The 17,923-nt window shown below is 46.0% G+C and overlaps 1 protein-coding gene and 1 long non-coding RNA gene across 3 annotated transcripts in view; one reads left to right on the top strand and one right to left on the bottom strand.

Annotated features, from left to right (window-relative positions):
- PRKCE (protein kinase C epsilon) overlaps positions 1-17,923 on the bottom strand; it is a 473,918-nt gene that overhangs the window by 454,710 nt on the left and 1,285 nt on the right. The gene's annotated exons all lie outside the window — the stretch shown is intronic.
- On the top strand, positions 3,535-16,572 carry LOC118501081. Its single transcript, XR_004903654.1, has 3 exons — positions 3,535-3,726; positions 12,902-12,910; positions 16,562-16,572. It is a non-coding gene; the product is annotated as an uncharacterized LOC118501081 (long non-coding RNA).

The following is a 17,923-nucleotide window of genomic DNA, read 5'->3' as shown; positions in this document are numbered from 1 at the left end:
AGACCCATGGAAATTAGCATACTAAAGCTCTGGGAAGTCCTGCAAGAATTATTTAGCTTTATTTACTCCACTGGTCCCCAAATCTACATGATTATGGCATCTCTTTTTTGGATGTGTGAGACCTATTAACTTCTTTTATTCTGCAGAACACATTTTTGAAAACCCTGCACCAACTTAAAAGAAAAGATCTTACCACTGCAGTAGGCTGAATTACAAAGTAAATGCTTCCTGATACTCTAGAGAATTGTGGAAGTAAGAGGAGTAAAAGGGGGAATCTTTAAAAAAAATTAATTCCTTATCCTGATTATACCATCCCTTTGACAGTAAAAACCAACCCTTGAGAGATAGGCGAATGGTTATCTCAACTTTTGTCAGCCCAAAGGGTGGGATCATAGACTGACTGCCCCAACCTCAGGCAATAGCTAAAGAACAGATTGAAAACATAAAGTAAAAAATCACGCCCTGGCTGACGTAGCTCAGTGGATTGTGTGCGGGCTGCGAACCAACGTATCTCAGGTTCAATTCCCAACCAGGGCACATGCCTGGGTTGCAGGCCATGGCCCCCAGCAACCGCACATTGATGTTTCTCTCTCTCTCTCTCTCTCTCTTTCTCTCTCCCTTCCCTCTCTAAAAATAAATAAATAAAATCTTAAAAAAAAAAAAAAAAAAAAAAGAAGCAGAGCCCTGGCTGGATAGATAGCTCAGTTGATTAGCGCATCGTTCTGATATACCAAGGTTGTGGGTTCAATCCTCAGTTGGGCAAATACAGGAATCAACCAATGAATGCATAAATAAATGGAACAAGTTGATCTCGCTCTCTTCCCCCTCTTCCTCTCTCTCATCCCTCTTCCTCTCTCTCTCCAAAAACCAATCAATAAATTTTAAAAAATCAGCCTCCCTTAATAAACTTCTGGATACACAGTATCAGCATTGACTTATGGCCAATAGGCTGGATGGGTGGATGAGGACAGACAATAGGATGATGACAGACGATGGCAGTATGGTAGGTGACGCTGGTCTGACCCAGTGGTATAGCCACACGAGCATCTTACTAGGAGTCAGGACACTGGTTTTCTCATCCTTCCTCTGTCAAAGTAATTTTTTACCTTGATCAAATCCCTTAAGTTCCAAGATCTTATTTTTTTCACCTGCACACAAGAATTTAATGAATATGAGCCCTGGCTGGCATAGCTCAGTGGATTGAGCACGGGCTGGGAACCAAAGTGTCCCAGGTTCGATTCCCAGCCAGGGTACATTCATGGGTTGCAGGCCATAACCCCCAGCAACCGCACATTGATGTTTCTCTCTCTCTCTCCTCTCTCTCTCTCTCTCTCTCTTTCTCTCTCCCCCCTCCCTCCTTCCCTTCCCTCTCTAAAAATAAATAAATAAAATTTTAAAAAAAAAGAATTTAATGAATATGTTGATAGCTATTTTTACATTCTTTCAATTGGAGAAAAAAAATGTTCCACGAACCTCCTCCCCACCTGATCATCCCTAAGAGAAAAAGAGAAAAGGACAGGGAGGGAAAGAGAAAGGTAGAAAAGAATTTTAACTCACTTGATGCCTTTTGAATAGAGCTTAAATGTATAAATATACAAGTGACATTAAATGTATAACAGTATCAGTATCGGCACCTTCTGGACCACACACCCCAGGTCTCCTGGACCCAGTGTGTTTGGGAGACAACATAAACATACCTGCACAGGACTAGCCCAGTTCTAAAAACCAAGTGACCCAGATGCTTGTTCATCTGCCTCCACTTCAAGTTCATCGTTTAACTTCTGTGTCTTGTCCTCAAATGTCAAATTAAGAGGTAAGACATGTGGTGTGCATTGAGCGCCTGCCTACTAACCAAAGGGTCGCCTGTTCAATTCCCAGTCAGGGCACATCCCTGGGTTGCAGGCCAGGTCCCCAGTCGGGGCACACAAGAGGCAACCGTACATTGATATTTCTCTCCCTCTCTTTCTCTCTCTAAAAGTAAATAAATAAAATCTTTTTAAAAAGAGGTGAGACATGTATTTACTACCATATAAATTTGATGAGAGAATCAAGAGAAAAGCTACAGATTTTTAAATAAACATATCAGCATTATGCTAGGTGAGGTGAGGTCAAAACACATTATTTTCCAAAGCCCCCACATTCATCATCAAAAAGTCCCAAACTGTCCTGTGCTGACTGAAATGTAGCCAGTGATGGAGGAATCCACCATGCATGACAGGTTTCTAACCTCGAATTTCTGGTGGTTCAACCCAAGAACACTGATGCTCCACTATCTGATACTGAATGCCATTTGCCGGGGTGTCAGGACATGGGGGCTCTTGGAGAACACAAGGTATTTTAGTCCCCCCAGTCACTTCTGCATCCTGCGTTGTGATGCCCTTGTTCCCTGGGAGTAGTTGGCCAGGATTCTCAAAACCAGTCCACCCTACCTGTTCTTCAAAAGCCACCTCCTCCACAAAGCCTGTAACAACCTTCCTCTGGGCAATCATAACACAGCTGCCTTTCTGGAATTATCTGGGTGAGCAAATGGGAAGCTTATTGAGTGCAGAGCACCCAATATCTTCTTGACTCTTATCTTCACTTCACTGGTCACTCATTAAGACATATTAAATTAGAAATCTTGTGTTAAGCCAATGGCTTTTAAATATTTGTATTGTTACTGAAACCTACAGACAGAATAAAGATTATCACCTAAATAATATTCATCTACATACAACAGAAACAGAAGTTCTATAAAGCAGTATGGGGTGGGGCAAAAGTAGGTTAACAGTTGTTCATATGGAAAATAAAGTAACTAATATATAATAATACAAGAATAAGCTGTGTTTTGCTTACTCACAACTATAAACCTACTTTCGCCCCGCCCTGGATTTACCACTACTGCCTGCCGTGCACTGTCATCACTTCAATGTCGTTCTATTCTAGTTCCATGTTTCAAATTGCTGTTTGGGATCCAATTCATCGATTTTTATCACCTCAATTGATGTGTCCTGACCTGTAGTTTGAAAAACTAGTCAAGATGTGCTCTTATTCTCGTTTTTTCCCATGTCTTTCCCCTCAAAAAGAAAAGAAGATCGTCTACAAAAAGTAGAGAACAATTCTAAGAGTTCTTAGCCGAAGTAAATTTGGAAAGGGTCAAACTACGCCCACCTGCCTGAAATCCCCATCCCGTTACAGAAGACACAGGGCGGTGGTGCGGTGCATGGGCATCCGCCGGGCCGCCCGCTCGGCCACCGCAGACAAGCTCCCTCCGGGTCTCAAACAGTACTCGTGGTAGACAGATAACAAAGGGCAACTGATTGCAGCATACACATTATCCTGATTCCACCTTGTTTCTCTGTGTTTGGGGTTTTACATACACTTCCTGCCAAATTGTTTTTCAAAAAAAGGCTCGCTAATGTATACTTTTCCACCAGTAGGTAAGGACAGGACCCAGTTCCCTCTAACTCTACTACCGATGAGATCAGCCTCTTCAAGTGGGCGTTTCTCCTTTTGAGATTCCTGAGGGCAGGCACCCAGACCTGCCCCTCAGAGCCCACCCCCCACTGCCCCAGCATAGCCCCAGGCGCAGAGGGGGGCCCCAGCCCGAGGGCAGGGGCCCAGCTCTATGAGGGCATGCACCTGTGAACCTTGTGAAGGGTGCCCCTGCTGAGCTCTGAAGCTCCCCCAGCACAGGAAAGGCTTGCAAAAACATCCCCGATGGGCCTCACTCACCCTCCAGGCACTGTCTCAGTCTACAGGGCTATCGTACATCCCACCCACAAGGGGACAGACATGACTCCATCTTCCTGCTTGTTTCTGAATCATTGTCTTATCTGTCTTCCTCCCTTTTCTCCCTCAAACAGTTGGCTTTACAGCTGTCTGTGCACAGTCATATGACAAGCAGTGATTTTAAAAAATCTTAAGAGCCAAGAAAGGATAAGGAAGCAGAGAGAGACATGTTCTCTTGCACACAGGGGTGGGCTTCTGAGACTCCAGTTTCCCAGACTGGATTAATTAATTTTAAGATTAATTTTAAACCTTCAGTCCCAACAACATGAAAGTGAGACAAACTGATTGGCTGAGAAGCCCAAATGCTGCTCAGAGTTACTAGGGACTTAGGGGAGCAAGACCTGAGCTCCACTCTGGTCCCCACCAGGGCACCCTCTGTCCTCAGTCTGCCCATCTGTAAACTTTGGATGAACATGCCACCCCCTCCCCAAATCCCAAACTGGTTCGTAATTACTGCTTCCTCGTGTAGGACATGTTCCATTTTTTCAGAGGCTGCCAAATGAGTCTCACAATCCAGGGAAGCAGGCAGAGCCAATATGACTGGTCCCGTTTTACAGGTGAGGAAACTGAAGTTCAGAGAAGTTCAGTCCCCCAACCCCGGGGTCACACAGCTCATTAGTGAAGGAGCTGAGCTGACCAAGAATAAACTGCTAACTGTGAATGCAAGACTTTGTGAATATATACTGGCCTATATACAAATGCTTGAACGCAGGCAGCATATACAAACTGGGCGAACCACAGTCATTTCCTATGTCACTCATTACCGTGAGAACTACCATCTATCCAAGGCACGCCACTCCATGAAAAGCAGCCCCCAGCCCCGAGAAACCCTCAGACACATAGAATTAAATCAAATGGACTCTGACAACATAATCAATATAATAGATTTCCAAAACCACATAGTCTACAATGTTTTTCAATAGAATTATAATAATAGCTGACAATTTTTGTGTGCTTATCAGTGACAATCACTTTTACAAGCACTTTCTATGTATTACCTGGTTTATTCCAAACACAATTAGATAATACTGGTCTTGTTTTACAGATGAAGAAAGGAAGACTTCAGAGAGGTTACACAGTTTCTCAGAAGCTCGCACCACTGGTTCAGGTGTGCAACCAGAATTAGAACCCGCCTCCCTCTAGTGCGAAGCTTTTGCATGTAACCATGATGCCACAATGCCACCTGCTTCAACATGCAGTGGCTGAGCTGCATCTTTCCCCCACCCCCTTACTTTTAAAGTCAAATGTATATAATAATAGGGGAAACTGTATTGGGAAGGCGGGGGTATATGTGAACTCTGTACTTCCTGCTCAATAGCTCTGTAAATGTAAAACTCCTTTAAACAGTAGTTAATTATTTCTTCAAATAGTGCTGAAGTGATAAAAATACTTTTTAAAAATAGTACCGAAGTGATAAAAATCCTCCCCATGTGTCTACACTCTCCCTGAGTGTTTCTTTTTTAATAATAACATGTACAGGTGTGGCCCTGGCCAAGTGGCTCAGGTAGGTGGAGGTACACCAGGAGGTTGTGGGTTCAATTCCTGGTCAGGGCACATGCCTGGGTTGTGGGTTCAATACTAGTCAGGGCCTGTACAGGGGATAGCTGATCGATGTTTCTCTCTCTCTGTCTTTCTCTCTTTCTCTCTTTCCTGTCCTCTCTCTAAAATCAATAAACATATCCTTGGTTGAAGACTTAAAAAATTTTAAGTATATACAGGTGTGTGTATGTGTGTATAACTTTTAAAATGTTACATTCTTCTCTGTCATGGGAGAAAGGAGAACACCCCAAAAGAAATATCTAAAGAACATCTATTATTTAGGTAAATATCATATTAAATATAACAATGTTAAAATTTATTTTATTTTATTTACTTATTTTTGGAGAAAGGGAGAGGAATATCAATGTGTGGTTGCCTCTCACACACCCTCTACTGGGAACCTGGCCTGCCACCCAGGCATGTGCCCTGACTGGGAATCGAACCAGCGACCCCTTGGTTCACAGGCCAGTGCTCAATCCACTAAACCACACCAACCAGGGCATAATGTTAAAGTTTATATAACCAATCAAGCATGTATTATATGCAAGGCTATATGCCAGGTGTAAGAACAAAATGACATGAGTTTTCACTCTCAGGGACCTTTTCTGTCCCTTCAAGAGAACAGAGACAGAGAGAATCCTCTGGTCAACACCAGACATCAATAATTTTCAACGGAGTACACAAATCATACATGTTACCAAAATTCCAAGACCAACAAGGGCTGTGGCAAGTTCTAGGAATGATGGCCCACGGAGGAGGGAGACCTGACCAGGTGGTGAGAGCATCCCAGGAATGTGGACACGGGAGATCAGGGCACAGAGGAAAACTGGGATGGAAGGCAGAAACAAGCCCTGGTAGAGGAGGTTCCGCGCACACACGGTGTGGGGCCCACTTAGCAGAAAGCGGGGCAGGGGAAGGATACAAGCGGTGCAGGGCCCTGAGTGTCTGGCTGGATGATGAGCTAGACTCCCATCCTATAAGCAACTGGGGCTGGGAGGAGACAATTGTTTGATGGTTCTGAGCACCCCAGGGGGTATTTAGTGCCATTGCACAATTCTTGCACAAGTCCTCTGGATTCCAGGAAACCAGACTAAGAGATGAAAGCCAATCCTAAAGCTGTCATCATGAACTAGTACCCAGGCACCTGGAACTTAAATGAGATAGCTTTTTACAAAGTGGAAAAAATATTGTTAAACCAGCTAGGTGGTTGTGGCTGTGTCCCTTCTGTGACTAGAGCCCCAATATTCACCATGGGCAAAAGGAGCAGCTGTGGGGTCCTGTAGCACATAACAGGTCAACGGGTGTCTGAACTTCAAACCTCAGGGCAGAAGCCACCTCTGTGACTCTAGGGTTCTCAGAAGGGGTCCCTGGCCAGAAAGCTTGTTCCCTACTTCCAGCTGATGCTGGCATCATTTTAACATGAAGCCAGGCCTTTCATCTTGAAGTGACTGTATACTTCCCTCCTCTTCCCATACAGGGACAAAGAGATGCTCCTTAAAGCACGCAGTAATCCTTTCAAAGGGTCGGCTGTTCTTCAGCTCTTGTTACTCCTTAGGGATTCTGATGTCCTGGTCCAAAGCAGCACCTTGGTGCGCTGCCCACGTTGTGGGGCTGGGGGGTCTGAGGGGGAACAACAGAGCAATCGGTGCACGCTGCATCAGAGACTGGGCTTGTGTAAGGCACACACGGTTGGAAAACGAAGTCACCTGGATCACAGCAAAATGGGCTATAAAAGCCTCGAACCTCAGTTACCACATCAGGCTCATTAGCTAATGCAGGTGATGTTCGGGTCAAAATGCAACATCACCTCTGCTTTTTAAAAACACAAGAGGGAACAATGCGTCATGTATCCGTCCACTGGGACCAAAACCAGCCCAAGGGCAGGTAATCCTTGCGCACCTCAACTCCCACCCCAGGGGCCAACTAAGAAGGGTCAAGTGTGGGATTCTAGTTCTGCACACTTGGAATTCAGCAAACCCTGAGTTCCTGTTCCCTGCTGCTAGCCAATTTCAGGGAGGGAGGGAAGTAGACAGGGAAAAGGTTTTGCTTGAAACTCCTCAGTTGGTAATTACTGAACAAAATCTTCAGACAGCAGCACAGGTTTACCTGTATCTAATAATAAATATTAATTGCAGGTATTTACCAATAATAACTTAGCACTTACTAAGAACTTGCTAGAAGCCAGGCACTTTTACATGTTTCATCTATCATTACAATAATTCTACAAGAGAGCTTTACTCCCACTTTATAGGGATGAGGAGATGGGTACAGATAAATATTTTGCCCAATATCGTGCAGCCCAAACTGGTATGACTGGAATGCAAGCCAGGATGGGCTGGCTCCAAAGCCCACGGTCCTTTTTTAGACTCATGAATTTGGGCAAGCCACCACTCAATTACATGAAGGATGCTATGAAGTTATTCTCCACCCCTGCCAGTCCTGTCAAGAAATAAACAAAAGAAAATCAACTGAGAACACAGCATGGGAGATTGAGGTGAGCCGGCAGGATAGATTTCCTTGATAACCAAAAGTTCAATATATCATGAGTGATTCTGTTCAACACTTTGCTCCAAGCAAAATTCCTAGAACACAGAAAGTATTCAATGTATACTTGTCAAATGGCTGGCTGGCTAGTTTGCTGGTCAGCTAGATGGATGAATAGATGAATGAATGAATATCCATTCTATCCACCATTCCCTTTCTTGGGATAGCTTATTGTTTTGGGTGTGTGTGTGTGTGTGTGTGTGTTCAATGAAGCAATTATTTTTGGACTGCAGTCCTACTTTAATCTCCCCAATTTCCTGGCTGCCCTCATAACCCCAAATGCTAACCACTGCTTGTCCAACATTTTTTTCTGTTCTTCTTCCAATGTAGGGGGGGCCCCCTTTCCTGTCTATTCAGGTTCCATTTTATTTAAGACCTGGCTCAAAATCTTACCAAGAAGCCTTTGCTAACTATTAGAACCCCCAGGAATCCCCTCTCCTGTGAATTCCCACAATTCCTCAACTCCACTGTTTCATAAAAGGGGGTTAGTGCTGAATCCCCAAATGGCCCTCTTGAGGAAGGTCCATTTCTTCTTTTATCCAATTTTGTTTTTCAGAACACATCCACAAAACACTAGTTCTGTGGTGCTAATAATTTTTTTTTAACAAATAAGAGCAATATGTTCATCACAGAGATGTGTGGTCACACCCAGGGACGAGCAAGCCCCTTTGCTATAGGCCGTCCTGGAGACTGTAACACACTAACATGCACTTGACTGGGTAACACCCCCAGCCTCTCCGATCACGGCAAGTGGAAGATGCTCTGGCAACCTCTGGTGGGTGACAGGCTCCAGCTTAACTGGCTGATTGACGATTCTCTCCGCTGCCTAAAACGGTTTAGGTAATCATCAGCCCAGAGAGTAGGGAGATGGATTGAGAGACCCTGCATTCTAGAAATTCTGCTTGCTGGTTTGTCTTCAGACTCTCCTTTGAGTGGCTCAGTGATCCAGAGAGAGGGCTCCATTGTAAAATAAATGTGTTTCTGTGGGTCTTGAACACCAGGTCAAGCAGCAGGCCACCAAACATCACTTTCTGGTCTGGATCACGACAACAAAGGAAGATGAGGAGGGAATGAGAGCAGAAGCTGGCACTCTTTTGGAGGAGATAAGACTTAGCTTCAGGAGAACAATAAAGACGAAATATTATCAAGTACGAGGTTGAACAAAGTCAAGGCCCATAATGCAGACAGCCAAGTCAGATCCCTGTTCACAGAGGCCTTACAGAGCATCAGACCATGCTAATGTGGAATCGAAGGTCCAACACCACCAATTAACAAAAGTTACCTGGCTCCCCATTCAATAAATCCTCCAGAGGGCAGAAATATAATCCTACCCTGAAGAGGTGAGGTCTGGGCATCCCTAGCTCTGAGAGACTTGTGATGAGCTCTGCTTCTTAGCTGTGATTTCACACGCCAGTATATGTGCATTATTCCTTGATTCACATTGTGTCTCCTATGAGATTATATGCTCCGTGACAGCAGGGACCAGCTCCTGGCATGGTGCCTGGCAAACAAGGTATTCAATAAAGACTTGCTAAGTAGATAAAAAGATGGTTGGGACAATGCGTGAACACACCGATTTTTCACTGGTGAGAAATTTCAGCGGCATCCGCCATGCTTCTTTTCAGACTGTACCAAATGAACTTCCAAAAAGAGCAGAATCTAAGTCAGTCTGATTCAAGAATGCTGCCTAATTTGAGTGTCTACAAGAGACTCCAAAGGGGCAGGCTTTTATTCAACCAAATGATGAATGAGTAGCTTACACGGACTTCCTGAGTGGCTCACACTCCGGCTGGCAAGCCTTGTTGGGAGGCGGAGATGAAACGCTCCCTGCTCACAGGTGCTCACATCAGGCTGGGGAAAAGACAACTGGCACCAAGACATGCCACTGTCTGAAGAAACAAGCAACTCTCTCTGGGAGGGGCATAAGCAAAATCAAAGACCATTTTTTCCCCTCAATAATTAATTATAGAGTCACCCCCATGATTTTTCTAAACCCTCTTGAACCTGTGATTACATTTTGACTCTGATCTACTTCTTGAGAACATCAGCTCAACGAATTTATTCCTGCGTGGTAGATAAAGGTGACTTTTCACCAGGTTATAAACTACTTCTCTGAGACTTCAAGGTGAGGTAGAGGGGACTGGGAAGGGGTGGGGGCAGGGCAGGTCCTGCTTTCTGCACTTGAATTTGTATCAGGCTTGTGCTTCTCTTCCTCGCAGACAAGACATTACGGAGCTCAGTCGCGTTCCCTCTGCAGTGTCCCATTCTGCTTAGAAGCTGTGATGACAGTAGCATGTGTTACGAGCACAGCCGAGTTTTGGCTACTTCACATGGGTTCTGCCAGAAAACTAGACTTCAAACAGGTGCAGCCTTGCTGATTAGCATTACAATAGATTGTAATTACTTAACGAGCCCATATATACCCAGAGGAACTTGGAGAGAAATATGTTTTGCCAAGTGTAGCTTTTATTTATGTAAAATACTGCAGGCCTGCTCTAGAGTTCTTTTAAACTGGGTGAAACCCCTGGGAGCTTTGTCTACATTTGCCTCAATGAGCTCTGTGAGTTCAGATGCTGGAATTTAAAATTTCATTTCTTGTTGCTGCCAACTACAAAGAGTTTCATATCTAAAGCCCTTATAAGAATTTAAAGTTGATTTTAAACTCTGCAAAGGAAGGACAAATGGACCTTTTCCTTCTCCTCTCATCCCAGCATCTTGCATGGGCCCTGGGCATCTAGAGGGTGTATAATTCCTACTTTCAAAACTTCAGACTGGATGAGATGCTTCAGCTTAGAAATTGCCATATGGGAAATAACAGAGCATTCCCTCATAAAAACATCTTTATAGATAACATAGATTTTTATAAAGCAAAATATCCCGTTCTTCCTTTTCTCAGCTGTACAGAAAGACTGTTTAAGAAATTCACTCAACTGGCCACACTCCTCAAACGCAGGAATAATATCACCACAACTTTCATGTTTACCACGCCCCGGATATCTCCCGCAGTAGGTGCTAGGGAACACAGGGTTGTTGAATGAATTTCGTTCGTCCTACAGTGTGCCGGGAACTGTTTTTGGCACCAAGAATAGTCATGAACAAAAACTTTTGCCATTTACAGAACCTCTGTTCTGGTGTTAGAAATGGACAATAAAAACAAGTAAGAAAAATATATAATATGCTAAGACCTAAAGATCAAACTAAAGCAGGACAGGAACATGTGAAATGTCAAGGGCAGGGTAAAATTTTAGAAAGGACTGCCAAAAAGGGCCTTACTGAGAAAGTAATATTTGGTAAAGACTTGAGCTGTGAGGCTATCTGGGCAGGGAACATTCTAGAAAAGGGTGGAATGGCAAGTACAAAGACTGAGACAGGAGCATGGTGAATATTTTTAAGGGGGTCAGGTGAGCCAAGTGTGGCTGGGAGAGGGGTGAACAAGGTAAAGAGTAATGGATGAGGGGTCAGAGGGTGTGTAACAGGGTGCCTGACCACCGTAGTCTGGTGGGTTAGGAGCAAGACCTGGGCTTTCACCCTGAGGGATTTGTGAGCAGGGTGACATGACCTAATCACACGGGGGGAACCAGTTAGGAGGCTGCTGCAATAATACAGGTGTGAGGTGATGGGACGTGGGCCAGAATGGTGTCCGGAAGATGATCAGATCCGGGACCCATGTTGAAAACAGAGACAGCAGCTGTTGCTGATGGACTGGATATGAGGTGTCAGACACGGTTTCTCCTAGTTTCCAGCCTGGGCAGCTGGAAGGACAGAGCTGCCATTTCTTGAGATGGGGAAGACTACAAGAAGCTTAGATCAAGGAGCGGGGAAATCAGGTGTACAGTTTTCGACATGTTTACATTTGAGATGTTGCCTTGTACAAATCAAATGGCAATGCCAAGAAAGCAGTCACATACATGAGTTCAGAAGTTCAAGGGCAGGAATGGGCTGGAGTTAGGAATTGAGACTCAACAGCATTGAAACTAGATGAAATGAGGTTAGTAGAACCAACACAGCAGCTCTCAAATACCCCTATTTCCAATTACTCATATGCTTCAACAAATAATTAACCTTTGATTACAGTGGCCACAATTCCTAGGCTTCCCAAAACAATCTCATTTCAAGTAATTGTAATGTCTTCAAAAAGGCAATTTGCTAACTGTAACTAAATTAAACTTATTTGTGGACTACGTAAGACTTTTCTGATAAATACATTCGGAAATCAAGGAGAACAATGTCTTTCACTGCATCTGTGTTCTGATTGAACATTCTAAAGCTATGAATACATACATATAACTCTCCAAATATTACTAATATTGTTAGAATGCACTGTAGCCTGGCCCTTTGCTAAGAGCTTTTACATGGATTCCCTTATTTCTCACAACAACCCTGGGAGGTAAGAACTATTGTATTCCCACACTACAGATGAAAAGATAGGTTTATAATAGACTTAAAAAACAGGTTAAGTCACATGCCAAAAGGCACACAACTAGTGAGTGGTAGAGATAGCCTATGGTTAGAATTTAGATTCCAGGGAGGGGGGCCCTCTGAGGAGCTAGGGAATGCGGGCCTGAAATGTTCTCTAAGTTGGTTGCTGGTCAAAAACACAGGAGAAACACGACAGACAGAAACAGACCAGGCCGGACTGCCCATGAAACCCGAGGCCCTTCAACTTCAGGGCCGCCAAGCCAGAGGCTATCTGTGATAGTGCTGGGGTGAGAACTAACCTTTAGGGTAGTTGTTGAACAACCAATATGTACCAGAGGAAACAGTGTTTAATTAGAAGGTTAGTATTATAGGAGTCAGTAGGGAACACAGTAGCAAGAGATGCAAGGAACCTCAACTGCTGGGGGACAAATTCAGCTTTAGGTACATAAAAGGGGCACAAAGACCATTCCCAGCCCTTGCACAGCCCCTTTCCAGACCTGGATCTATTCAAATGATGACAGAGATCTTCATAGGTCCTCTAAGGCTTCCCTATAAAAGTCCTGAAGCTGAACACCTCTGTGCAGCGTATATCAAGGTGTGCTCAGGCCGCCATCAGGATGACACTCAGCAGGGGCCTGTCTAACCACAGTGTCCTCTGCTTCACCCAGAGCATCAGCCTCCAAACCCAGAGGAGCCTGTCCTTGGCCTCTGCATTGTGAGAATCTCCCCACGGCATCCTGGGGCCAAAGTGCAATCAGCTGCAGAGCCTAACTTTCCCAAACAGGGTGTGGGCCTCTCTCCCAGGGTCAACAAGGTGGGATCATTGTGAGGAGCCCTGTCAATGTGCTATGTTGGAAATGGGAAACAGAAACTTCAGTGTCTCATCCCCATGGATGAGAAAGATTTTGGAGACCATGTAAAGCTGGCTTCTTGGGGATCTGTAGAATAGTCGGTTCAGTGAAGAGCCCTCCCTAGGGCCATCCCCATGGGGGGTTAGGGGACACAACAGCAAGTGCAGCCATTAAACACTTGCTGAGCCCCCACCAGGGGCCAGGCATCGTCACGCACACTTCACAGGCACGGGCTCCGTTCACCCGGGTTAGCTCTGCTCTATCAGAGCCTGGCACTTTCACTACCATCCTCTTGTTTTATGCTCACTTTGTTTTTAATAGTTCATTTTTTATTGTTTTTTTTTCCATTACCATTTACCGCCCCATACCCTCTTACACCTCCACCTTCCCCCTCCCCTCCCCACAATCACCACACTGGTGTCTAGGTCCATGAGTTCTTTTTCCTTTTTGCTCCATCCCTCCACCCTCCCATCCCTCCCCACAGAGCTGTCACCCTGCTCTCCATCTATGAGTCTGTCTCTGTTTTGCTTGTTAGATCAGTTTGTTCATTAGATTCCACTTATGAGTGAAATCATATGGTACTTGTCTTTCTCTGACTTAGCATAATGCTCTCCAGGCCCATCCATGCTGTTGCAAAGGGTAAAATTTTCTTCCCTTTACAGCAGAGTAGAATTCCATTGTGTGAATGTCCCATAGTTGTTTCATCCACTCATCTATTGATGGACCACTTGGGCTGCTTCCAAAAATAGCAGCACAGGTTAAATAGTTCATTCAAGGTCATGAAAGTGATTGGTGGGATTCAAACCTAAACGTCCTGGGTCCAGAGCTCTGCCCTTACGCACTCTGCTGAACCACCTCTCAAAAGGTGACTTTGTCATTACCACTGTATTCTGAGCATTCTAGTACAGGGCGAAGCAAGGGAGTGACCCAAACCGAAGATGTCTTCAGAGGCCCGGATGGCGCAAGGGAGCGGGAGGACGAGAGGGTGGAAACTCGGCTCGGTATACGGACATATACAGACGGCTAAAACCATACAGCAAACTCCTGAGTGTGATGGGGACCCACCATTTGTCACCTGCATGTGCCATCTACCCTCTGCCACCTAGTGTGCTCCCCACTTTCGGTCCTAAACGCAAGTGCAGCTCCACCCAGCCTCGGGCTCTAACATGAATCCCCATCGTTTACACAAATACGCTGATAAGTCTTGTGGTAGGACTAACAAAGGTCTACTAGAAAACTTCAGGACATGATACATTAATTAGCCAGAGCTACTCTGGCCCACTGTTTCTCGAAGCATGGTCTGGTCCAAACCCTGAACACAGCGTGTGAAAAATGAGGACTCCTAGCACTCATCCTAAACCACAGAATGAAAAGCTCTGAAGGTGGGCAGGAGGATCTCTCTTTTTCACACCTTCCCCTTGGTGATTCTTAGGCACACTAAAGCCTGAGGAGCATTATTATCTCTTTCTTGGAAACCCAAGCTATAGCTTGTTCTTGGAAACCCAAGCTGTAGCAACGGTGTGAAACGGGATTCTGCTTCAAACACTAGTGAAATCTTCCCATCTCTCTGTAACAAGCCTTCTCTAGAGAACCCCCTTTGCCATCGCAACTGATCCATCTCTCATTATCTGGAGAACAATTATCTCAGCCTGGCTTTTACACATTTTGAAATCCGCCTCGGTTTTCTAATGCTCTCCTACTCCACTATTTCCAAAAGGCATCCCCCACATCACTTAGGATTTCAAGAGGCACCTGAGATGAACTCCTTTGCTTTTCATTTTAGAGGCCATGTGTTTATTTTAATGGGAATGAAGAAAAATGACAACCACAGTATCCAACCCTGTGATTTCATGAAAATGCTGGGGCTCAAGGAGAAAGTAAAAGAATCAACGTTGAAAACTATTAAGTTAGCAGCAGCACAGTCGGTGCCCGGATAGCACGTCCTGGGTTTGGGAAACAGCATCCGGCTGCTCCCTTCCGACAGGCGCCCTCCGTTTCAGCCGCGCTTCTCCGTTCTCCAGCCCAGACCACAGGCATTCTCCGCCTTTATTCCAGCCGTGCCCAGGCCCTAGGAACAGGGCCTCCGCTCATAAATACCTCATTAAATGTTACCCACGTTTCGCACCCACTGCATGTCTCCTTCCAGGAACCCTCCAGATTCTTCCAGCTCTTCTGGCCTACTCCCTTTCTGAATTCCTTCAAATATTCATTTAGAATCTAATTGCTACTTGAGTGTCCATCCGTATCTAGTCATTGCTGTTTCCCTAATGAAACGGAAGCTCCCTGAGTGTCACCCATGGGTCTCTTTGACTGCTGGATTAGAGTGCTAAACTTCCCTGGTTGCATCTGAGCACCAAGCAGGAACGCGGTGAATGCATGTGAATTTGCCACGGATGGAATGTTCCGCAGCAGTGAGAGAAGAGCCTGTCTGGGGCCCCCGCAGAGGCCGTACCTCAGGCCAGGGCTCTCGGCCACACCTGGGAAAGGGCGTTATCTCTGCAGCACTGCCGGGGAGAGACAGCACAAAGGCCCGAGCCCGGGAATTCTACCCAAAGGTGTGCTTCTGCAGTTGTCCCCAGGGCGGGAACATGGGAAAGGTGACCTTTCTCGGCCCACACGCAATCTGTCTCTGTTCCAAGAGCAAGTCCCCTCTGCTGATGCATGCCCACCCTCGGGCTGGGGGAACCAGAGTCGCCACAGCCTCCGCCCGTGCAGACAACACTAGAGGAGCAAAGAGAACCAGCTCCGCCTCTTGATTCATTATCCTATGACTTTGGCCTTTCTGGACCTGAGGTCTTTTAATCTGTCTAATATCTGTCATACTTAATTCACACTTGCTATAAGGCAAAAGTGATAATGACTTTGAATTGTCATGTTCAATAAAAATGTTCAGGGGCACAGCATATCTATCTGTAGGGAGAACAGACTGGGAGACCAGGAGGCTTAGTTCTCTACCAGGCCGGCTTGGGCAATAGGGGGTCTGGGCCTTACCTCCAGCCGCCTGTGCTGGTCATATGACCTCGGGTACCCACTTAGCTTCTCGGGGACACCAAGTTCTTGTCTGTAAAACTTGCCTGCGCACTAGATGATCTGGTCTAGGGCCAAACCCAATGTGAATTTGAGGCCCTGAGAGAATGATAACCGAACGAGACTCGTGGCCACCGCACACTTCCGTCTTCCAACGTGGGACGGTGCCCTGACACGCCGGGTGTGGCGAGCCCCACACAGCATCGCCAGAGGCACGGAGACACCTCCCCCCAGGTAGGACCTGTTTGTAGATAAAAGCAGACGTGCTGTTCGCTCTCCTGCTCTCTGCCTCCTGTCCAAGTCAAGGCCTCATTCCCCCACAACCATAGTCTTGGGGTTTTGGGGTTTTCTTTTCTCCTTCCTGTTCTAAAACAACCACAACTTGAGAACCATAGCTTTTTAGTGTTAAGGTCTGGCTCTGAAATGAGCTACTCCTTCGGCCCCTCTCAGACACATGCTGCTTTCATGAGTAAAGGACTGACAGTCATGTGTAGAAAGGGCACAGGGTGAGAACTAACTCAGGTGAGGGGGAGGCAGAGGTCAGGGGCATCGGTGGGACGGAATGGCACTGTGTGCTTCGGGATTCCACAAAGGTTTGCCTGCTTCCCAAAGTGTCAGTCACAGATCATCCAGGGTTGCACTTGGTGTGGCGCGTCGGAGCTCCCCTGCAAGTCCTGTAACCATGGTTTCAGGCAGGCTACAGCACAGCTGTGAGCATGAAGGGAAGAGGCATTTTCTGATTTTCCCCTAAAACTCTACCTCCTTGAAAAAATACAGAAGATGATTTGCCAAGGTGATTCATAGGCAATCTCTGACCCTGGGACAATCATGAAGTTATCTGCTCTCAACAATGAGAAGGTGATTTCTCTACATCTCTCCATGAGAAGCAGATCCCTCTCTTTTTGTGTGGATCAAAGAACCCTGAACACACACACACTCAGAACCACACCTGCGCTAGGTGGAAACAGGTAACAAGTCTAAAAACACATAAATTCATTTCCTCATTTAACACCATCCCTCCAAGAACAGCTAACACCAGGCTGCCTCTCCGGGCTTCTCTGGGTGCCAAGCTTGAATGCATTTGGCTTAGAGTAAGTACATGGACAAGGCCTATTTCCTAGTAGTTTGACAATGTCACCAATTAACTCAATCTCAGACTTAGAAATGGCATCTCATTACACAGTATCTTGAAAATCAAAACAGGGAAACACTGTAAGTAGGTTTCGAAGCACTGATTTTTAACTACTCCCAAGCAGAACCATTTCTGAGACACAACACATTCCGGATGGGTGGTCACTGCACTGGGCAAAGCAAGCTGGGCTGATGTTTCTTGGACCCCGGAGGGGACATCCTAGAGAACACATTTTTCTCCCCCTATGTCAGAAGATGAGCTAACCGCCATGCCACAGAATAGAAACGAGCTATCTTCCTCTTGGAAGGGGAAACAGAGCAGCTCCCTTTACCAGGACGTGCAAGGAGCCTTCGGCCCTGGGCTCCACGTGCCGCCGCAAGGGCAGAGGAACCCACCCACACACAATCGCATACAGCCAGCCCACCATGCGCCTGTGGACGGCGCCGGGTTCTCGCCAACCTCCAAGCACTGGAGGCTCGGGGCTCTCCCAGCTCGCAAGCTCCCTGTAGCACCAGCTGTGCTGGAGAGGGCAGAGAGCCAGACCCTCTTTCCAAGTCTTGTCTTCCTCCCCACCTCCCTCCCAGGGCTACCTCTCCCCAGCTACGAAGTAGACAGAAAGTGCTTCTCCAAGGTAGCTGAG

Source organism: Phyllostomus discolor, chromosome 6 (genome assembly GCF_004126475.2).
Source record: "Phyllostomus discolor isolate MPI-MPIP mPhyDis1 chromosome 6, mPhyDis1.pri.v3, whole genome shotgun sequence".
Classification (NCBI taxonomy): domain Eukaryota; kingdom Metazoa; phylum Chordata; class Mammalia; order Chiroptera; family Phyllostomidae; genus Phyllostomus; species Phyllostomus discolor.
The sequence above is the reverse complement of the archived record's forward strand: the minus strand, read 5'-3'. Positions and strand labels throughout refer to the sequence as shown.